Raw genomic sequence first — 25,204 nt, 5'->3', positions numbered from 1 at the left:
GCTCATATTTGGAAAAGGGACCAGACTTTCTGTGCAGTTAAGTAAGTTGTTTTATTACATGTTCAAAAACATATGAAAAACAAATTAAAGGTAAAGTAAACATTGTAACACAGCATCCACTCTTGAGTGATCTGTGTGCATGGAATCAGCTGAGTTTCCAAAGGCGTCCACATCACCCAACTGGTGCTAATGGGCAACACTGTTGGTAGCAGAGAGGTAACAACTGAAAGGTCACAGAAAATTAATTAACTTCTCAAACATACACATAGAATATAACATTAAGTGATATATAGGCTTGCATTCATACTGTCACTAAGGTTCCTGGTCTGTGGCTATAGAGAAAACTGCAGTTTCCAATGCATAAATCGGGTACCATTCACTCAAAAATATATATATTAAAAAGAAAAAAAAATGGAGGCAAATGAAATATTGTTTTAAATTCTAGCTAATTTAATTTCTCAAATTTTCATTTAATTAAAATTCAATAGCTGGTATTAGGCATAACATGTTTGTTTTCCAGCTCTGGGTTCTGGTTTGCTAAGTGGATAGTATAGGTTCCTGTTTGCATAGAAAAATGGATAAATATTATCAGTACTTAGATTTAATAGATGCCTATCAGATTAGCTGGAAAATATTTCCCATCCATTGTGGGACACTAGTGGTTACTCAAAATTAACATTTGGGAAAGGAACAAGGCTTATCATGGTACCAAGTGTCAACTGTGAATTTAAGACTTCACTCAAACTGTCCAGTGCACAGATATGCACAAATAAGGGGTTAAAATCAAGCTGAGATTATCATAATTTGTGCTAAATTGATAGTGAGTCTGTTCCCAGTCCTTCAGGGAACAGACTCACTATCAATTTAGCACATGTCTGTAGAAATGTAGAGACAGACAGACAATAAGACATGGAGCATAAAAGAAAGATGAAAAATGAAAAGGTAGTTGGAGATAAAGGAAAGAGAAGAGAAAAAGATATCAAGGAAAGAGAAAAAAGGAAGAGAGGAGAAAGAACAAGTCTTGGGAAGATGAAAGAAACTCTAGTAAGCAGTGAAGGATCCGTTTTTGTAAGGGGAAGGAAGATTGTGTGATTATTAATAACTTGAAAATTACATTTGGATCAGGGACAAGATTGAGAGTGATATCCGGTAAGTGTCAACATTTTCACTTCATCCTTTGCATGCTTCCAATGTCCATTGCTCTCAGTAGTCAGGTTTGCCTTCCTCTCAATAAAACTCTCCCAATCTGGAAGAATTTCAGGAGAAATGAACAATGATGAAGTGGCCTTAGACTTTATCCTTTTCCATCAAACCCCAACTGAATTTTCTTCCAATAAACCCCCTCTTGCCCGACATAACTTCTTGCCTTTCAGGATTATGTTCAGATGTTAACATCTGACTGATTAATGTAATGTTTAGAGCTTTCCTTAAAAATTATGGGGATAATTTTCAAAAGGATTTACACAATGTAAATGTAACTACTATTGTAGCAATTTGTAAATGTGTAAATGCTTTTGAAAATCAGGCCAATTGGAACTAAAGGTTAACAAAAGCATAATAGGAGACATAAACTTTGTATTGGACTAAAAATATATTTCTTGATTAAATTTGGGATCTAACATGCCCCCGCCTTCCCCCACATAAAAGCTAGTCAGGAAATGTATTAAGTAGGTCTAATGCAAAGGTTCACCTCACTCTTTTGCTTTTAATGTTTATGTCCATTATTTTTAAGGAACACCATCAAAGCATTCAGGTAGAGAGGATACTTTTGTTCCTTAAGCTAATAAGGATATCATCTTTACTCAATTGGTTCCCTCTCATGTTAAATAATTGTTATATTTAGTGGGCTAACAGTAACTGTCATTTCTATTTTCATTTTATTATTATTGGGTGTTCTATCTAAATTAATTGAAAGTGTCCTTTGTTTATATTTCCTGCTCTTTCTGTTTTAGTTTTGTGTAGCAGAGTTTTCCCACAGATTTTGGGTTTGAAATCTGTCAATTTCTATTCTAATGTGTTTAAAAAGGGAATGCTTAGGCAAAAATCCCAGATGGAGAGGTCATTTACTGGCCGTTACTGTCCACGGAATTCATAAGGTGGCATCAATTGGGTCTTCCATACTTAGGCTCTCAACTAAGGTGATAATGTGAGGGAGATTTCTCTTTACTTAGCTTTCCTGTTGGGTTTGCCTGTATTTCTAGATCTTGCCCATTTTTTAATGTCATAGCCCCAGACTAGTCTCTGCCATCTTCTTTCCTTCACCTCTTCATGTCCTTCAGTAATAGATTAGTTCATTTTTTTTCACCAGACCCTCTGAATACCTAACCAGGAAATCACATTTATTTTTGACCGAATCTTCTATTGAGCTACTTCCCCTTCCCACCAGCTTGGGTACTCTTTCATTTGAGATCACAATGCCAAGGTTCTTCTATTACATTTATATACATCTTTACTATAAATCCATGTTTTGCTTATGTATCCTACTAGTGAGAAGATGGAAGTATTCCTTAGCCTTTTCTCTTCCTTTAAATCTAAGTTCCCCTAAGGAATTCCTTAAATCTAAAAAAAAAATTTTACATTCTCAGTTCTTCTTGCTTATTTCTCAAACATTTTTCATCTTCTGCGTATCAGTTACCAAAATATTTACATTCTTTAGTTTGTTCCAGTTTCATTCCCCGGAAGAAACCTCATTGAAAATTGTTGAAGAGATATATTTGGGAAAGTAAGAGTAGATTATAGGGGTTCCATACTTAGAGGTTCCTCTTATACTCTGCAAATCTTATACCTACTATATGATTTATACAGCTCATCCTTCTATTCATATTTTCCTGATATGGTTAGTTGGAAAATAATTATTTTATGTTATTCACATTTAACCACAATCCATTAATTTATGTATTTGTATTTGAAATCTCACTTTTCACTGGGCTATCAAAGCAAGCTACAATTTTAAAACTATCATACTTCACAAATTCAAATACTGTTGCCTTAGTCTGTGGTGCTTTTGAGGAATGGGATTCCTGTTCTCCAAATATGTTACTTTTATGGGAAATAATTTAAAGGGGAATCCCCAGAATTAGGTTAGTTTTATGCTTTTGAACTAGAATAATTAGTGGCACAGTCTGATAATTCCCTAATCAGATTGAGAAAGGCAGAAAGTGACTCTTGTCCAGGGCAGGCTTTTTGTAAGGCTGTAAGCTGCTGTGTGAATGAAGGAGCTGGGTATAAGGTGATGTTTGGAAGAGGAACCCGACTGTCTGTGAAATTAAGTAGGTATTTGTAAGTGATTGAAGAACTTGTATATATTTACACTCTCCATACTTTAAATGTTATTAAACTTTATTGTTATTAGCATCTTAGTTCAAAATAGTAAATGTAGATATTTATCAGAGAGAGGTCAGATTTTAGTTCCCAAAGATCGTGATTCTATGGAGGAAGTTATAATCTGGATTTTATGGGACAGTATCATGATTCTGCAATCATTTCTATCAATCCAAAAAGAACCCACATTTTAGGATGGTATTGGAGGACTTAAGGTTTCATTCTTAACAAGTTTTTTTTATTTCTTTTTTAATTTTATGACTGAAGGTCACAAAAAAGTGGAGTTCATGTGAAAATATTCAGATCTTATACCCTAGATCTTTACTTATCAATAGTTCTGTTCTATAAGATTTCTGAGTCATATGAATAACCAACTATGGCCTGGATTTTCTGAGGTTGCAGACCTTAGAGAATCCAGTGGTAATGGGGGTGGGTGGGCCTGTGAAAGCCGGCAGCGTTTGCACCACCGCAGTGTTATCGCTGCCGGCTTTTGCACCCAATAGCGCCACCGTGAAAGGTGGTGCTATTGGGTGCGCTACTGGTAGCGATAAGAGTTCTTACCTTTTCGCAGCCAGCAATGTTTCCGCCGCATCCGCCCCAGTGCCACTCCGACTCCTCCTCTTCTGGTGCTGACGCCACCCCGAGATCCCATTAGAAACTGACCCCCTATGTGAGGAAAGTTAGACTGTGGCATTTTTTTCATGTAATAATTGGGATAACAGTAGTAATGGTATTGACCCAAGTCAAATCAACGTCATTTGCAGCTTTACTCCTGTTTGTAAATTTCTTTGTTTGCACCCCTCTACATTTTTACAGTGTACAAGCCTAACAGAAGTGATATATGATAGTAGGGCATGCAGTATGTTTTTGTTAGGGTAGGGAGCATTGTGTGTAGGAACCTACACTAAACTTACTTTTGGAACAGGCACCAGACTGATAGTGATACCAAGTAAGTATCCATGCAGTGCTTAAATGTCTATGCAAATACCTGATAAAATACTATATGGAAGTGGGAGATTATGAAAAAGAATAGATGCATTGATTTCTAGGATTTATTTAATTCTGGTTAAGGAAAGACGAGTAGTTGCATTAAAAAAAAGAAGATGATATTCTGTTTATATTTATTTTCAGTGCATTAATCCTGGAGAAAAGTGAATTTTTTCTATGCTGTGAAAGCTTTTCTTAACCAAATCTTAAAAATAATATAGCAATATCTTGCTTAATGTTCATCTTAGTCTAGTCAGAGGGATCTCAACCTGCAAAGGATCCAGGGCAAAAACATTCATCAAGGAGAGCAGACTCTCTTGGGTAGACATAGTGCTGTCATTATAATTTTAAATTGTACTTATAAGAAACAGATTCTATTCATACTGTACAGGGACAAACTAATAGGACACTCTTCCTGATAACAGTAAACTTTCTAAGGGTGGCAAATTAGGTTTTCATAAGTTATTGGGTTGGGTTCTAGCTCACCATGGGGGTTGCTCTGTGTGCCATTTTAATGTGTTCAAGGGAGAGAAAAAACCCAACTCTTGAAATAAGCTATGGAATACCATAGCTTATTTCAAGAATTAGATCAGGAATGAGTAATGGTGTTGGTTGTTAATTCACAAAAGGAGGGTAACTCTCTCCCTGAAACACTAGAAGATTTTTATTGAGCCATATTTGCTCAACTCTTCCTGGGTGCAGGTCACAATGCCACTGCCCTCAAGCAAATTACATTCTATCTTATGTTTATACCACATTGAAGTAAACTTGGATGCTTTCCGCCTTAGGAAATCAATTGTTTAGACGCAGCACACAATTGACAGATGCAGCAAAAGATGTTCCCATTTTGTCTACTGGGAAAAAATGTTTAGTACATCTGAATCAAAAGGTTGGCAACTGTCTAGTGATAGTGTCCACAACAGTAGAAACTATCATTTAAATTGAGACCTAATCAGATTTCAAGCCAGCAAAACCAGAACGTACTGGGGACATTCACACAGCAGCTGTTTTTGTAAGGGCATTAATTGTTGTGTGACTTCAGGCTCTGGTGCTTATAGACTGCTCTTTGGAAAAGGTACCAAGCTGACTGTGGCACCCAGTAAGTTGAAATTTTCATCTTATATTGTTTGAAAGATTTTTAATACTGTGTGCTCCTGCTATTTTTCCAACTTGAAAAAGACAGAGGTGTGACATTTTCAGAAAGAAGCTGCTTTATCATTGTCACAAAAGCACTGATTAGGCATCTTGCACACTAAAGCTCAGTGAACAGAAGGCTCTACCAATGGAAGGGAAAGATCTTATTATAGCCAACCTAAATGTAGATCATTTGTATAATTACAAATTTTGTTCTAGAATAAGAGTTAAACAAAGAGGCTTGCCAGTACTAGACTAACAGTGGTACAAATTTTGTCAGGTCTGAGGAGGTGAGAGGTGTGCCTAAGATCGTGAAGAATCTCTTATCCATGGACTTGATGTATTTAGGAAGGAAAAGTTTTCCTACTGTGCAACTGAACTTGCTACAGTTATACACTTCCTAAATGATCTACCAACTAGACATTGCAAATTCAATCAGTAGGTTCAACTTCTAGGTATGAGTTTTCAAATAAGCACTGATGCTGTAATCCAGCCAGCAGTCCCTTGCATTCAGGTAGCGTCCTTTTTTGCTCTTTGTGCATAGGAGTTTAGATCTTGGAGAGTCAGGAACATATTAGCTTAAATCACTACAGGGCTGGTTCACTAAGGCTTTTCCCTGTTCTGTGTCTGTGGTGAATCAGGAAACCCACATGTTCTTTGCTGACCTTTATTTATACACATTTATTGGAATGACTTAGTGACCATATTACTTCAAGCTCATTCTTATACTGGAGAACGAATGCTTTTTTTGCAATGGAGAAAAGCACTGAAAGCAGAGTGAAATGGAGATTCACATGTACATCACTTTGGAGCATTTTATTGTAAAAACTGGAAAAAGATTTATAAACGTCATAAATAAATAAATGTGAGAGAGTTAAATAATAGTAGCAGGGTTCTCCCCATTTTTTGACTAACAAAACTATTGGAAATCAACAAGCTTGGTTTACTTACTTTATTTATAAGTTCAACATAATTTAATTAATTAAGTCAATAGAATTGCTGAGTAGAGCAGATACCTTTAATAGGCTAAAAAAATATTTATATTTGCAAACTTTCTGAACTACTAAACTAGTTTCCTTGGGCAATGAAGGGGTCTCTGTATTCTCCAAACCTTGCAAATTCAAGTATTCAATATAATAATAAAAGTATGATCTCTACCCAACTATTCCATTGTTGTGACAGTCCATTTCAAAGTGGCTCCCAAAATAGAAGAATAATACAATAGATAGCAATACAACATAGAAATAATGCATCATAAATAAAATATCAAAACATAATGAAAAAACACAAATTAATACAATTCCTAAAAACATACAACAAATCATACATCAATCTGCTTTTCCTTCTATTTTGTTTTTGGCAGTCTACCACCTTATTCTCCTTTTTTCTCTATGAAATGATTTCAGGAAGCTTACTTCATTGAGAAAGTTCTTGTTAGGTTTTTGTTGAGATGCTAATTACTGTGTGACCACTGATGCCATTAAATTAATATTTGGACCCGGGACCAGGTTATTAGTCAAACCAAGTAAGTCTTATAAACTATTTGTGGGCAATAAATACCATAGTTTGGAGTAACCAGTACACTGCTGAGCAGACCAAGGAAAGCTCATGAGAGATTAGAAATTTGCATTCATGTAGAGATAAATTCACAATGTGATCCAAATTGACCATAAATATGTGAAATACAACTTCTGCCAAAACAGTAACATTAAATAATTGACTAAGTTGAACGAGCCATGCGTAACTATTGTTGTATTGATTTATAATGTGCATATGCATTACAATTAATAAGTATCATATATAGCACAGAATGAAACTTTGAGATGCATCATGCTTGGGAGTAGGAGATTCCTATCATACTCTCTGCTCTGGGAACAGAATTGTTCTTCCACTCAGTAAACAGAGAGGAGATCTACCCTTTCTGAGCACTCTTTCCTGCAGGCTTTAGAGGTTTTTCATTGGCATTGCTTCTGGCAACTATAAACTCATCTTTGTTCATGGAACACAGTTAATCATAAACCTAAGAAAGTTTGTATTCCAGACTTCTAATTTGGGCATTGGCTCCTTTACCATAGGATATTAGGTGCCTCTTTAATTAAGAGAAGGATTAAAAGACATAGGGAATGAAAGAAAAAAGGAAAGGAAGAATATAAAGAATAAAACAAGGTGCATCAAGTAGGAAAAAGAAAGAAGAAAAAGAGTTATATTTATTTGCACTTAAACAATTCCCTTAATTAAATCTTTCTTAGCTACAGATACATGTGACCAGACCTCTAATCAATAGAGAAACATTAGTTCTCTTTTTGTTAGAGTATGAAACACTGTGTGAATGCTAACAACAGGCTCACCTTTGGAAGAGGGACAGAGCTAACAATTATACCAAGTAAGCTGGGAGAAGTCCCTTGCCAGTGATGCTTCCTGTAGGTTTCTGTTAAGCTGAGAAATGTTGTGTGTATGATAGCTCTGGTTATGCACTAACCTTTGGAAGGGGGACCAGGCTCAATGTTAAGCCAAGTAAGTTCACCTCCTTTCATACTCAATAATTCCAAAGCAAGGGGTTTCTTTTCCGTCAAAAGCTGTTTATCCATAGAATGTAATAATCAACATTGCATATTAATGACTGGTGTTTCCGTCTCTCACTTGGTATTTGTCGTTTCAATCTTCAGGTCCAGGTTCTGTTTAGCATAGTGTGATTACCACCAGTCATACTTCATCTGGAGCTGTGTAAAGTTTATAGAATAAGGGAACAATAAGGATAGAAGAAAAGAGAGAGCATTATGGAAAGTGAGAGACGAATACAAAGAGACAGAAACTGGAAAGAGAGAGAAGGGCAGAAAATAAGGGGTAGAGAGAGAAAAGAAAGAGCACGACAGAAGACAGACAGGCATGACTGAAAACCTTACATTTCAACTATCTCATGCCTTTCTGATTAGTGCAGATTATGGGTCTGATTTCAGAAAAGTTGTACTGGAGTAAATCCTACGGACAATTCAATGGCATATATTGTAGCAATTTCCAAAAGTGCATTTACTTGCGTAAAACCCAGTTTTACTCGAATAAATGCTTTTCAAAGGCAGGCTTATAGTGAATACAGATACATGCAAGACAACCTTTGGGGCAGGGACAAAACTAATCATTCTACCAGCTATTTTGACCATTATTGCAGAGCGCCACATTAAGGTGATATCTCCAGATTCCTAAAGTGCAAACTTCTTATAGACACATTTTCCTACAGCCAACTGGATTCTTTGTAGGCAGTGATACCTTTTATTGGACCGATTCGCTACAGATATTATTGTACATGAAATATTGAGATCACACAGGTCCCTTCTTCAAATGTCACAGTCCAGGTTTCTTAGAAACTATTTGTGGACAATAAATACCTCATCTCCTCATCATAATTTGGAGAAACATATTGCATTGCTGAGCAGACTAAATAATGCTCGTGAGAGATTAGAAATTCACATTCATGTATGGATAAATTCATGATGTGATCCAAATTGACCATAAGCAGATGAAACAGAGCTTCTGCACAAATAGTAACAGTAAATAATTCACTAAATTGAATGGTCCATGTGTAATTATTGCTGTATCGGTTTATAATGTGCATATGAAATACAATTAATAAGAATCATATATTGCCTGGAATGCAGTTTTGTGGGGGGTTTTTTTCTAATATTTGCATCATGCTTGGGAATAGGAGATTCCTGTCATATACTCTCTGCTCTGGAAAGTTGGTTTACTGCACATGGTGAATAGAGTGGAGATCCTGAGAACTCTCCCCTGCCATTGTGCTTTAGAATTTTTCCAGTGGCTGGAAACTCTCTTGGAATTCTGCTTCTGGCAACATCAGACTCACAGTCCCTTGGCCAGTGATGCTTCCTGTAGGTTTTTGTTAAGGTGAGAAATGTTGTGTGTATGCTAGCTCTGGTTATGCACTAACCTTTGGAAGGGGGACAAGGCTCATTGTTAAACCAAGTAAGTTCATCTTCTTTCATGCTCAATTCCAAATCAAGAGGTTTATTTCCCTTCAACAGATGTTTATCCAAGTTTATTGCCATTGCATTATTAATGACTGGTGTTTCCATCTCTCACTCGGTATTATTTGTTTCAATCTTCAGGACCAGGTTCTGTTTAGCATAGTGTGATTACCACCAGTCATACTTCATCTGGAGCTGTGTAAAGTTTATAGAATAAGGGAACAATAAGGATAGAAGAAAAGAGAGCATTATGGAAAGTGAGAGATGAATACAAAGAGATAGAAACTGGAGAAAAAAAGAGAGGGGAAAATGTGTGGCAGAGAGAGAAAGGAAAGAGAGAACAAAACAGAAGACAGAAAGAGAGGTGATGATGGAAAACCTTACATTACTGCTATCTGATGTCTTCTGGATTAGTGCAGATTTAGATTCTGATGGTGAAATATCAATAACTGTTTTGGGAATTGTACCTCATTTTTCCAAATCATTCAGAGGGTGGATCCAAGCAAGAGTTAGATCACAGGAGCAGGCACACCTCGGTTTCGTATATGGTTTCCCTCAAGGAACTTCTTAATGCTTTAGCTTTTTTGTTATGATGGATGAGCACTGTGTAAATACAGGGACATATAAGACAACTTTTGGGGCAGGAACAAAAGTAATCATTATACCAGGTATGTTGACCCCCTTATTGCACAGAAACCCATTAAGGTGATCTCCAGATTCCTAAAGTGCCAAATTCTTGTAGGCACATCAGTCCTGCAGCAAACCAGATTCTTTGCAGGCAGTGATACCTTTTATTGGACCGATAAACAAATTATCCAAAGTTCATGTTGTACAGTAGATATTGAGATCCTACAAGTCTCTTCTTCAGATAGCAGATGCCAGGTTTGTGCAATGTTGTAAACCACTGTGCGAATAGCAACAACTTCAAGTTCCTTTTTGGATCTGGCACAAGGTTGCACGTGATACCAAGTGAGTATCCAATAACATTGAAAACTTTATTAAAAAGTTAGAAATTTTTCATCCACAAAAGAAAACCATAGTCTAGTTTTTAAGGATTCTTTTTTTTCTTTTGACAGAGACTGGGATAAAACATTGCTAAACATTTCTGTATTAAATCAGTGTTCCCAAGAGGATACGTAAATAATCATTGAATTCTAGAAAGACATGGCAGAAAGGGATGTTAAGAGGTCATACAGAATCAAAGGAAGAGAAAGCTTGATTGGCCATTTACAAATCTGAGAAAGACAGTGCTTGAAGGGGCCTCACGAGGTCACCCAATCCATCCCCTATCACCAGGCAAGATTCACTGCACCTACATTTCTCACATTCAGATTGTTCCTAATGAGACAATAATTACACAAAGACATTATGGGGTAATAGCTCCAGGTTTTGGTATTTATCTGTAGTACTGTGTAAGTGAAGGCTTCTTTTTTGGATATGGCACTAGATTAATGGTATTTCCAAGTAAGTATCCCAAAGCAGTTTATTATTTGAATGTTAACATCATGGCTCTGAAAGAGTTCTGTCCATGACACAGTTTTGCAAGAATCAGAATTACAGGATCCAGTAGAAAACAAGTGTCACTTCAAATTCGAGGTCCCACAATGCTTTCTGAAGTATGTTTTACATTTGCACATATTTTTCTATAGAATTAATGTGCTTGTCCCAAATTTGCACAAGACAAAAGCCTCAGGTGAAAAGCATTCTTATTGAAAACTGCAGGTGACATCTGTCTCTTCAGTTATGTAATCGGTTTCTTTCCAGTTTCTGAGAGTCATACTCCCTTCATGTCAGTAGATTATGAAAGGAATTTAAGTATGAAATTAGTTCAGTAGAAAGATGGCATCCACAAATGTATTTGTAGACCTTTATTTCTACAGGTCTAAGTGGACTAAGAAAGCATCCACACTACTCTCTTCTAAACTGTACAAGAAAGCCTGCAAGTTAGTTTTTGGCAGTTAATCTTTACTAATTTTGGTGCACGTATAATAAAGTGCACTCGGCTTTGCATGCTGTGTTATTTTGTAATGCATATTTTTGGGTGCTAAAATTACTTCCCATGTAATAAGGGTTTTATTTAGTCCACAAAAAATGTGCATTACACAAGATGTAATTTGTCTGGATGCTTAAATCTGGGCCTTAGGAGATAAAATAAAAAAGGATCACAAGAATAACAAATGGTTATTTGAAGAGGAGGGAACGGACTGATCAATGTCTGCTCACTTTCAGCTTAATCATCTTAAATCTGTCTGTTAGTCTGGAAATGCAGTTTATTAGGGGAAAGGTTTCTGTAAAGGAAGATACTGATGTGTGAATACTGCTTCCAGCTTGGGGAAGCTTATCTTTGGTGCGGGGACAAAAATGATTGTGTTTCCAAGTAAGTGAAGTGCTTATTAATGTGGCTTAATAGCAGGTTTTAATTCTGAATAGTTCTTGTTAAAATCTGGATCATAACAAATTAAAGGATATGTCAATAAGACAAATAAATGATGCTGTTAACTGCAGCAAAAGCCAGGTAAGATAGGAGATTTAAAAAGAAATGAGAGAGAGGCAAGTAGACAGGTTAATAAGAGAAAAAAATAATAGAAAATGGGAAGAGGAGATTAATTTAGAAGGGGAGAGCAACAGAGACAGACTTAGGGAAGTCACACACACGTATGGAAAGAGAAAGAAAGTACATTTAAATAAAAGAGAGCTCTGATTCAGTTAAAACACCTGCATTATAAGTATTTGCTGGGATGCATTTCACAGTGTGTATGAGAGTAACTATAAGGTCATCTTTGGAAAAGGAACTTTGCTCTCGGTGATTCCCAGTAAGTATAAAAGCTGTGCCAGAGAAGAAAGTAAAAAAAAAAGTCCACAGAAAGATAAAAAGCCTTTTACTGACTGTGAGCAGGAGGAAAGTCATGGAGAAGGTGAAAGGCTGGGCTTCTAAAGGTAACTTAGTATTCTTTTATCTGAAGTATTCTAGAAACAGAAAGGAAATGAAATATACAAAAAAAAAAGTAAGAAAGAAAGAAAATGAAAAGGATATGGAAAAAGAACAAAAGAAAGAACAATGGAAGAAATAGAAAAAGAAAATAAACAAATGAATTTTAAATAAGGAAATGAAAAAAGATAAAGGGGAGCAAAATAAGACAGAAAGAAACAAAGAAAATATAATGAAAGGAAAAAGAAAAGAAAAATGGGAAACTTCCTCACTGAAAAACTTTAATTCCTAAAATGAATCTAAAATCTGCATGGTGTTTACCACTTTGTTTAGTCTAAAGTTTTATAGGCAGAGAATATCCTCATTACGCCATTTGTCTCCAAAATTCGAAGAGGTTTTACTTCTCTGTATGAAGAGAAAATAGTTTATATTTGAACTTCTTCACCCATAGAAAACTCCTCCCTAAGTGCAGGGAGAGCCTGAATCTATCTGAGCAGAAGCTCCCCTATGAGGAAAGGCTGAAGAGGTTAGGGCTGTTCAACTTGGAGAAGAGACTGCTGAGGGGGGATATGATAGAGGTGTTTAAAATCATGAGAGGTCTTGAATGAGTAGATGTGACTCGGTTATTTACTCTTTCGGATAATAGAAAGACTAGGGGGCACTCCATGAAGTTAGCAAGTAGCACATTTAAGACTAATCGGAGAAAATTCTTTTTCACTCAATGCACAATAAAGCCCTGGAATTTGTTGCCAGAGGAGGTGGTTAGTGCAGTTAGTGTAGCTGGGTTCAAAAAAGGTTTGGATAAGTTCTTGGAGGAGAAGCCCATTAACTGCTATTAATCAAGTTTACTTAGGGAATAGCCACTGCTATTAATTGCATCAGTAGCATGGGATCTTCTTAGTGTTTGGGTAATTACCAGGTTCTTGTGGCCTGGTTTGGCCTCTGTTGGAAACAGGATGCTGGGCTTGATGGACCCTTGGTCTGACCCAGCATGGCAATTTCTTATGTTCTTATGAATGCCAACCACAAACTGATCTTTACCAGAAGGACAGAACTGAGAGTTAACCCCTTTGGTCTTTCATTAACCCTCTCACTTTTAGTCTAGACCCTCACCCCATTACCTCAGTGTCAGCCCCTGCCAAACAAATTCATTGAAAAGAATCCTATATATATATATATATATATATATATAGCACGACAACATGGAGCTTATCATAATTTATATGCCGCCTTATCCAAGGGTCAAGGCGGCTTTCAGTCAATTACATTCATAATAAATGATAACATTAACCGAAGCAATAACATAAAACAATAGGACTATAAATGGATAAAATAAAGTGTGCCCAGACATCTGGCTGCTTATTGTGTATTTCTGCTCTCATGGCTTTATTAAGCAGCCTTCCTTGCTGTTTTGTCAGTCCATGGGATATTAATGCCTTAATATGGAGTGACAGTGAAATTGGGCTTCCATCAATCTGTGCCTATGGGAAAGCTGTGGAGAACTGAAGGCACGCTGGTATCAGAGGGAAACAAACATTTAATAACGCGCAGAACTTTTCTATCTGGCAGAGGTCTGGGTCAGCTGCATGTTTTTGCTATGAAGGATAGGGCTGTGTGAATATCAATAGCCACAGGTTCACTTTTGGAAGAGGGACAAGAGTTACTGTTAAACCAAGTAAGTCTTATGCACTGATGATGTTCATTATGTGTGCAATGTTTCCTGCTGGAGTGATCAATATGGAATCAGAACCACATGGAAATGTTTACGAATGAACACATTTTAAGGAAGGCTAAATTCAACAGGATAGAGTGAAATGGACTACATTAGATGGAAGAGATTAGAATAGTTTGGCATTAGAAAGGAGAGGACTCAGGGCTGGAGCAGAACAGAGCATTTTTGTTGTAATTTTGATAAATATTGGGTTAGAAGGACTCTCTCTCATATCTATCATTCTCCCTGCTTCTTTTTTATCTCCGTGTGTGTCTCTCTCTCAGAGACCATTTAATAGAAACATGGGGGGTATCCTGCATGGAGTGGTAGTTACTACCACAGGAAACTTGCTGGTCAGATTGGATGGACTCTTGTTTGGTTTTTTTTGTCGTCATTACTATGTTTGGAAAGGGGGACTGGAGGTACTATTATTACCCTAAAAGGCAGACAATGCAAGGGAGGCTAATGAAGAAATTGCACCAGAGAAAAAGAAGAGTGTGCTCTTCAAATCCTGTTTGCACGTGTGAAATAAAAGCCATTTCTACTGATATAGGCAGAGAAAGGAAGGAAACAAGGAACTCGATCTGTCTGGAATTATCAGGCAGCGAGCTCTGGAGGATTTTGTAGAGATCAGAAACGGTGTGTGAATTCTGCTGCCTCCACTTATAAACTCATCTTTGGAGGAGGCACAAGGCTGACTGTTAGGCCAGGTAAGATTCTTTTCCTAGAAAGGATCTGATCCCAGATGTTTTATTGAGGTATCTGTGTGGATGCTAAGTTGTTGCTCTGCTTGCACTGGATCATTTGGTGTGAAGGTTAGGGGCTCAGACTATAAGCAAGTGGCTGCCTTCCATGTTTGAAGCATACCGGAGAGACAGACAGACAGATAGACTTAAGAGACCAAGGTGCTAAAGTTGAACAGATTTTCCTAACTGATCAAGCATAGAAAAATAGCAAATACTGTGCATTATCATGCCTGTGATTTTTACATGTGCTATTTGCTGTTTTCTGCACACAATTTTGCATTTCTAAAGCTGTTGACAAAAAATGTGCCAAACTGATAATAAAGTAAAGAATCTTGCAAATCAGATCACTAGCAGTTTCAGAGTAGCAAAATCAATGTACAGAAAAAATCATGCAAAACTCAGGGAGGTGTATTTAAGGTTTTTTGTAATAAATTATGCACAAAATTTTGGAGTTTATCAAAAACAAAATCCCTGTACTAAAATCCTGAAATTCTATCGTTGCCTATTAGAATATTGGGAGTTTTACATCACTTTTCCAGCACCAGTGAGTAGAATTAACGTTTAAATCCCTGGACAGCAAAAGGGGTTGACTGGCTGCCTTAGTCCAGGGGCAAACCTTTCAGCCTTTTTGCTCTCTGTGAACATAAACAAGTTAACTTTTGACGGGGGGACAAAACTGCTGGTTAAGCCGGGTAAGAAGCCGGTCTTCCCCAGTGATTCCCAGTGTTATCTGCACTGAATGGAATTCTTTCTAGGAAGACGCAGAATACAAGATTTAAAATAAATAAATACATAAATGAATGAAAGAATGCCTTCTCAGGCACATAGCACATTTCAGTAACATTTGGCTGATCATAAGCCTAGATTTACACCTTCTTGTCAGACTCAGTGACCCAAACAGGACCTTAACAGGATATTTTAGGTGACTGAATTAATATTCATTGTTTACAATCTCATTATTACAGTAATACCACCTATCCTATTACTGGACACCTGGCCCTAGTACATCTAAACGATTCTCTTATAAAGTATGAGTGGGCCCTGTCCCTCTGTTTACATAGATCCTTTAAGGTGAAGGAGGTAACAGATTTCACCATCTTTAACTGAAGGAAATTATTATTATTATTATTATTATTATTATTATTATTATTATTTAAGAGTGGTAAAACTATGGGACATTTTTCCAGCAGTAGTAAATGTGGCTACAGCGCTTAACCAATTCAAAAGACAATAGGCCAGATTTTTAAAGGTCAATAGTAGTGTTAGATCTGATGACAGAACTGAGGGAAAGTGCTAATTCAGCAGTTCTGAACCCTTCACCCTATTTGGCATTGGAAGGCTCATTTTTCATTGTTACAGGCTTGGCTACAGACTCAGTTTCTTCACCTTTCCCTGAATTACCATGTAGAATGTGCTGTTAGGCAATCAGAGAAAAGAACGTTAAACCCTATAGACTTCTGATGTTCTTCCATCCTATGCCAGTTGTGTAACTGTTTATCTAGCAAAAGCTGGAGGAGACAGGTCCCAGACACTAAAAATCGGCAAATGTTACATAATTTAAAAAAAAAAAAAAATTCCTTCTTTCCCACCCGGTCCAGAATTAAGTTTTGTGGCTGCTTTTCTCAGTAGGAGATTGCAGCAATGAACTTTCAGCTGGTACTTTAGTAAAACCAAGTCAACATGGACTTGAAATCTGGCCAACCAATTTATTGAGCCCATCAAAAGAAGGTGATTCACTTCTAATCTAGCTGATCCATCCCGTTGGTGCATGGGCTCTCATTCTATCAGGAGCATGAAAGTAAAATCAAGGAAGCTGATGGGAAACGGGGGACTTGCCTGTACGTAATGCACCAAGGTCAATGCTGTATTAGGAGCTGGGGTTTCTGTAAAGGAAAAAACTAGTGTGCTACTGCTGCAGCTGGCTGGGGGAAGCTGACCTTTGGCACAGGGACAAAACTGATTGTAAATCCACGTGAGTAAGAGAGATCCAATCATCTATTACACTCCCCATGTAGAAGCTAAAAAGTAAATATGATGTTTTTGATAAGACGCGTAGCACAGTGTGAATTATGCCAACGATAAACTGATATTTGGGGAAGGAACAAAGTTAGCAGTGAAGCCAAGTAAGTACTTAGCCTGTTTCTAGACTGCATCCTATCTTTGGGGGCAATGCATGTTATGCAGCTGAATAAACTACTGACAGACAGGCACTGAGGCTGGATAGAAGTGAGGTGCATGGATGATGGTGATGAAAATGGATGGATGATGAATGCAAATGAGACCATGAAGGAATGATTGAGAAAGGATGGATGAATGGAAGAAGAAGAAGTGTGAAGGTTTTCCATCATCTTGGGTACGATGCCAGGAATAAGTTCATCTTTGGACAAGGAACTTCACTGTCTGTGATTCCCAGTAAGTGCCAAATGAATTGCAAACACTGCCTTGTGATGCTTTATTTAGTGAAAGATCAATGAAAATGTTAGGAGAGAGAGATAGGAGGAGACAGAGAATGAATTAGGAAGAAAAAAAAGAAGAGAGAAGAAGAAAAATTATAAGGTGCATTTCTAACTAGGAAACTTATTTTTTAAATAAGTTAAAGAGAAAGTGATAGTATTTAGATACATTCTCGAGTATAATTAGCTCTGAAGATGTAAAAGTTCTCAAGGGTTCCCAAGTCTTTCAGGAGGAATTCACAAGACTCTGGTACCCGGTTCCTGCTATGCCAGGAGGGTTTCGTTAGGATACAGCACAGAGAAACTCATTTTCAGAAAGGGGAACTCTGCTGGCAGTGTCCCCCAATAAGAATTCACACGTTTTGCAAAAGACTTGCCAAGCTCACTATTTCTTTTGTTTGCTTGCGTTTCCCGATGCAGTGCCCCTACCTTCTGCTCTGAGCGTGCAGGCTCACCCCCTCACAGCTTTCGCAAAGACCCGCATTAGCCATTTCTGGACACCTGAGGCGGCCAAAGTCGCCCACCTGCATTACGTTGATGATAAAGCCTGAAGAGGCTGCAGTCCCTACAGCGTGGGTCTCAGCTTCAGTCCTGTGGCTATGACAGCGCCTTTTATTCATGTGGTACTGTGTCCCCCCCATAAAGGGGGGAAACAATAATACGAACTTCAGACTTCTCCAAAACAAAACTTGGCTGATGTTCTCCTTGTTCCCCAAAACTTTCCACTGTATAAATTAATGTGAGTTCTTAATTATCAAAGACAGAATGCACAAGAATTACTCTCGATACAAACCGTGTGTATGTTTACCACATAAGGTTACTCTCGATAACTGCATTGACGCAGGAAAATGTGGCACCTTCTTTACTTTTATATCATTTTATATATGCTTGACAGTGGGTTTTATTATTTTTTTTTTAGGTTTGACCACAAAATTTCAATTCTACTGAACAAAACAATAGAGGAACCTAGTGAAAAAAAAATGTAGAAATACACAAGACACCGAAATACAATTTTCAAAAACTGAAGCTGAATTTGATTTACCATTGTTAAGCTTTTGTTTTTCATAAACTAACTTTGAGATCAATTTGGCTCCAAATTTCCAAAATATTGTTTTCATCTCTCTCGTGTATTCATTATAAAATCATAGAAACAGAAAATTATGGCAGATAAGGATGATAATGCTGATCAGGTCTTCCCATTCATGATCCAATATTTCAGAGACAATATCTCGGGCTTTACCCCTCATCAATTGATCCTCTCTGCCTGGCCCTGGCTTTCTTGAATCCTGTTATTGTTTTTGACATCCAACACCATTTCCATGAGGAGACATTTCCTTATCTTTCTGTCTCATATCTTGAATCCCCATTTTTTGTTTTTTGGTTTCTTTTATCTTGGAATACCAAGGTTTAATAAACTTGTTCATTTTAGGTTTGTGGGGTTTTTTTTGTTTTGTTTTAATGATTATTGTTACTTAGCTAGTCTAGTTGCTGTTTGTACAAAATAAATATATTTTAGATACTCTGGATATGATAAATAATTTTATCCTATTGGAAGCTTTGTTACTTTCCTTGGACATATACCATTTTTGAGAACATCTTTCCTGCAATGTGCTAATTAAAACTTAAGGTCTATATTATTACTACTACTAATACTTGGCATTTCCGTAGTGCTACTGGATGTATGCAGCACTATATTACAGAAGTGTGCATTCACTAATCTATGGTGTATTTTGATCATGCACAAGGAACTAAGTGTGACATGTAGAGAGAGATTTGGCATGGTGTGCATGAGGATATGATGTTTTTGCTAAGTTGCGTAGCACTGTGTGGATTATGGTGGTAATAAGCTGACTTTTGGGACAGGAACAAAGTTAGTAGTGGAACCACGTAAGTACTCAACCTGTTTATGGATTGTATTGCACCTTTGGGGTAAATACATGTAATACAATTTAATAAATGTCTCCTGATAAGGAGATACTGTAGCTGAGAGCTGTCTGTACAGCTAGATGGATGGATGAATGGTAACAATGATGAACTAATAGAGAGAGAGAGAGAGAGGGATGGAGAAATGATTGGAAGGGTATTATATTTTTGGAATATGTTTTACACTAGAGTGAACTACTGCAAATACAGCATATATGAGAGGCAAGCTGAGGACCTAGATAGATGTAGATAGATGGAAAAGGAGAATGTGTGATTTTGATTCTGTCTTTTCATTAAAATCAGGTCTTGCATGCTTCTAGAGATAGGGAAATAGAGAGGGTGACAGGCAGAAAGTAGACCTGGTGAAGTACTGAAAGACACTACTACATGACATATGCAGTGCTATTCAAGCATATAGAAAGACAGTCCCTGCTCGATAGAGCTTACAATCTAATAAGGCAAACCTACAGGACAAGAGACTTGGGGTATTTCATAAAGCAAGACAATGGTGAAAAAGAAAAGAAAATAAAGTTAGTTAAGAAGACTAAAAGCAGACAATGAGGCATAAGATTTAAAAGCGGTTTCAAAAAGGTGGCTCTTTAGATGGGATTTAAACACGGCGAGAGCGGGAGCAGGAGGCGTCAGCTCAGGAAGACTCTTCCAAGCACACAGCGCAGCAAGGTGGAAGGCACAGAGATGGGAATCAGATCCAGCTGTTCCTTGCCACTGGAACTAACCTGAGTATAAAACCAGGTAGGCATCTGCATGCCTGGAGAAGAAAATAGATTGAGCCTTTGTAACGAGTCGTATGCGACGGTGATCCAATGGCAACAAGGATGCCCTAAATGCAGCACGGAACCCATTTGATATTTAAGCTGTCAAACTTCTCATGTTGACAAGCCAGTGAGACATCAAATAACACAAGATATAGAAAGATATAGCAATGTATATTCTGATGTCTCCTTGGGTTGTCAGCATGAAGCAGGTGTTTGCTTTTCCTTTTATTAGGCAAGGAAGATGCTGTTAGCTATTGAATTAATCTTTTATGTAGTTTTTATGAATACTACATTGTTCCCTGCCTTGAATCATAGAAAGTGCAGGTTAGAACAGTTTTAAAGAACTAAGAACACCCAGTCATCCCCCCCTGTGTCTTCAGTAGGCTATTAGTTTATATTTCATTTGTAACAGGAAGAAAGGGGGATAGAAGCAGAGAAATACACAGGGAGATAAAAAAAAAAGAAGCAGAGAGAATAATAAATATGAGACAGAAAGAAACAAATAGTGAAGTTAGAGAGAAATAAACAGACAAAAAATACAGAGGAGACAGAATAGATGGAAAAAGAGCGAGACATGAATAGGGAACATGGAGAGAGAGAGAGAGAGAGAAGACGAGACATGTTCTATTCATGTGCTGAATTTAGGTTTTTTCCTGCTAAATAAACCTTCCATCGGAGGGTAAATGTGAAGCAGTTCAATGGTATACTCGCGTGGCTGTGGGCAGGCTGGGTGCGATAGTCGGAGTAAGATGATTTTTGGAAAAGGACCTTTCTTCCCAGTGATCACCAGAAAGTGCCAAATGTATCAGTGCCAGAGCGCTGAATCCTGCTGCTTTATTTAACATGAGATTAAGGAAAACGGAGAGCAAGAAAGATGGAAGGAGAGATGAAGGAAGGAAGAAAATAACAAATCAAAGGAAACAAAAGCAAGAATCAAAGACAAAGAAAGATAAAAAGAAAGAGGCAGACATAGCGGAAGGATGGAAGGGATGGGGTGAGAGAATTTTGAATCAGGCTTTTACTATTTTATTCCTAACATAATTCAATAATATATCAATTAGATAATGCTGAGGTGCATTCACAGTTATAATTAATTATGAAGATTTAGAAGCCCACAGCGGACTTAGCAGCCTTAAAGCAGAGGTGGTTGAGGCTCCTGTCCCAGTGGCTGCTGTATACTGAGGTTTTTGACCTGGCACAGAGCACTGTGTGTATACGGGCTTAGAAAAGCTTATATTTGGACAGGGGACACGGCTGGAAGTACGTCCTAGTAAGTATTTATGAAATTTCTCTTTAGATAGAAATCGTGTTTGTTTGTATTCCCTGATTCATCTTATATCCACTATTATCGTGGAAGCATTTCATTATTCCCATTCTTTGAGTCACTCCGGGTTTTACTATGAATTTAAATGTGCACATCTGGACAGGGAAGAACTCCAAACTGTACCTGTAGAGATTGAAAGAGAGACAGCGAGAGAAAAGGAGAAGAGAATAGAAGAGACAGATATATAGAACAAAGAGTGCAAGAGAGAGAAGGGAGCAGGAGAGACCGTGCAGATAGCAAGAAAGGACGAAAGCTACGGAAGACAGAATGAGAGAACTTGGGAAACAGATGGCTACAAAGAGAGAGAAAGAGAACCAGAGAGAGTAGAGGAATAGACGAAAGACAGAAAGAGAGGGACAAGCAAGGTGAGGTACAGAGAGGGAAATAGAGCGAGAGATGTATTTGTAAAGCTGTCAAGTGTTGTGTGAATTATGGAGCAGGAGTTGGAAAGCTAATATTTGGAGATGGGACAAAGCTCACAGTAAGCGCAGGTAAGTTCCAGTGCATTTATATTTAATGCACAGTTTGAAATAACCTTGCTTTGATGTGGATCTCTAACATTAGATCACTTTATTGGTGACTCCAGCTATACCTCTGACAGTTGAATTAAGGGTCAACAAACAAGTTGTTGTGAGATTTTTTTTCATTGGATTAATATATTTGTGATTAGTTTTGGTGAGCTCTGATCTCTTTGTCAGGTTAGCAAAGACTGAGCTTTTAGGTGAGTTTGCTAATGTGTTTATACGCCTGCATGCAGAATCTTCCATTTTGAATGAAGTCATGCCATTGTCTTGTTTGTCCTCTTGGATATGTATCTACACTCTTTCTTCCGAAAGAGTAGAAATTTGTATTCCTTACACCCATAGTATATTAAGCTCATCTCACCTTCAATTAGTGTAGTAAATGTTTCTGCTGTTAACAGAATTATGCTGTGGATCACCCATTCATATGGAAATTCTTCACAGTATTTTGCTATCTTTTGATGCACATTGGAAGTGCATTTTCTGTAGTCTCACTCATTAAAAGCCTGATTTTAAGAAGCATTTGCATGCTTAAAATTGGGATTTACACATGTCAATGCATTTTACTTGAGTAAATGGTGTCTGAAAATTGCTATTGTAGTATCTTACATTTACATATGCAGCTCCTTTGAAAATTACCTCCTAAGGCAGAATAGGAGATGACTTTTACTGAATCAGATCATTGGGGGTAGTCATGCATACGTGGAGCTGGCTGACAGGAAACCTGTTTATTAAATAGGACTGGCATTGTCTCACATGTTTAGAGCACATGCATGGAGTAGTACAAGACATTCCCATCACAAGCGGCTGCAGCTACACATATCGCAAACTGGAGCATTAACATGGGGTGCCTGTCTCTTTAAATGTAAATGTGATCCAGGTCTGGGATCTACTCTCTGTTTAAAAGACAGTCAGCATTACTTTAGAAATGTCCATATAGTTTTCATCAGAAGACAGAGATTCTGGGTCACAACTGCTTTTCCTTTAATTAGAGATGGACAAACAGAAAGAGATAGCAAAATACAAGAATGGAAGAGAGAAAAAGGGGGAGGGGGGAAGGGAGAGACAAGGCAGATAGAAAAAAACAAAAGGAGAGAGAACATCTCCTCTATTCATGAAATATTATTTTATAACACTTAAAATCCAGGTAGAATAGGAGTTGAAATTTGATATCTATAAACTGGATTAAAAAATACAGAGGACTTGGCTGAGGATATTTGTTAGGCTATGTGTCACTGTGGTATGGCACAGGCTATCAGCTCATCTTTGGAAAGGGAACCTCACTGTCAGTGATTCCTGGTAAGTAGGACAATGTAGGATTACTGTAGCTAACGCTGGAGTCTGGATGTGCTTTCACGTGCAAAATCTTTCCCCAAATGAATATCCTCTCATTAAGCGAGCCACCATCTGTAAGCACTGCAGAGTCAAGCAAACCAATATAGTCTTGGGATTATAGATTCTGGTGGTTTGAGATTTTTTCTGGGCGAGTTCCAGGATCATAAATTATCAATGAAAATTGGAGTCCTGCTTCTAGATTGCAGTGCATCACTTGCACCCGGACTCCTCCTTACCCTGGCTCTCTGCCTCCCTGGTCCCTTTCTACCAGAATACGTCTGCTCACTGTTGTAACATTGCAAACTTTTTTTTTTTTCTTCTTCTTCTTTTTAAGGGCAGCCTGATCCGGTTCTGGTTTCATCCCATTAAATGCACAGGATTTTAAAAGTTGATTTCACTAAGAAAAACAAATCTGGATCAAGCAGTCCTGAAAAAGAAAAATAGGGTAGTTAATTCTACATAGGTGTCATTGTCTTTGTGTTCTGATTTACATGTAACATCTACATTAAATTACGCGAGCCCAACATCAATTTTTATGTCCTTTCACTACTTAATTCTCTCTGAATTCATAAAATCCAGTTCACAAATTCAAGGTTTTTTCTGAAGACTGGAGTTGCATCTCCCAATTCCAGACCCTGGTGGGCTGAATGTTTCCTTAGAATTTCCATTTAAAAAGGCAGTGGATCTGGGTCCCTTTTAGCCCCCATTCTGGACTCAGATTTGCAAGTGAATCAGGGTAAACATGGAAAGGTTTAAGTAGAGTCTTCAAACACTGTGTGAACTATGGAGGTGCAGGAACCAAGCTCACATTTGGGGCTGGGACCAAGCTCGAAATCCTACCAAGTAAGTGTGAGTAACGGGCAACCAAACCCCCGATGAGAAGGGGCTCATCATGGTTCAGAAAAGTGGTCCTTTTGTACTGCAGTTATCCTAAATGGACTGCACACTTTATTGTCACCTCTTTCTTTACTGGGGTTAAACAATGAAAATGAGGTGAATTTAAAGGAGCAGGACAGAAGAGTAAAATACAGAGACAGAAACAACGAAAACGAGAACGCCATGGAGAGAGATATAGACTAAGAAAGAAGATAAAGAGGCAGAGACAGAGATAAAGAATTATTATAAATACAAGAATTAAATATTCTGCCCCTCCAGAGAGGAACAAGGGGATGGGCTAGTGTTCACTTCAAAAAGAGAAGAAGTTAGTGGGAGATATGAAAACACTGCAAAAGCAATTAGGGCTGTAAAGAGATTTATGTGAGGAACTGTTTAAGACAGTAAAATGTTAGAGCTAGAGGACATAGGTAATAACTGATTGTGGAAAAATATATTTTACAAGAGAAACATATTTACAATCTGGTGATAAACCCGTGAGAAAGTGTATCCAGCTAAGGCAGTTTCCATGGAGAGATTTAAAAACTATTTAGAGATTTCCTCACCTACCAAAAATAGGAGTGGGAACATAGATATATATATTGTAATACAAATCATCAATGGGTGCCTGGTCCACGCAGAAGAAGGTGCACATAGACGGTGGACAAATCTCATTATTCAGTCAACAAGCCATGACTACTCTTAAACAAAGCTGATGAATGGCATAAACGGTTACTGAAAGATATTTAGCTTTTTATAATGTTGCAATAGTAGAGGCTTTTCTGGCAGTGCATGAAGTAAAAGTTGTGATCTGAAGAGGAAAGTCACTGTATTTGTAAGAACGCACACCACTGTGTGAATGATGGCACCAGAAGGCTAACATTTGGAAGAGGAACCAAGCTGATGGTGAATCCTAGTAAGTTAAGTTATAGACTCAAAATTATTCACAAGCAAACTAACAAAGTACCTGGGTAGAGGTCATACCTGGATAGGGTAAACCAAGCTTTAGTTCCTCCTTCAGAAACCTCGGTAGTCCTGAAAGCTTTTGCCTCTTGAAATAATTATTAGCAGTCACCTCGACCCAATCACCTGACTGGGTTGCTTTGGCTGCTTTTGTTTTTCCTGGGCTAACAGTCACTCTCCACTTTCTTGAATTATACAGACCTGCTTTAAACAAGTCCATCTATTTTT

Source organism: Rhinatrema bivittatum, chromosome 16 (genome assembly GCF_901001135.1).
Source record: "Rhinatrema bivittatum chromosome 16, aRhiBiv1.1, whole genome shotgun sequence".
NCBI classification, from domain to species: Eukaryota; Metazoa; Chordata; class Amphibia; order Gymnophiona; family Rhinatrematidae; genus Rhinatrema; species Rhinatrema bivittatum.
This window is presented reverse-complemented; position numbering follows the sequence as displayed.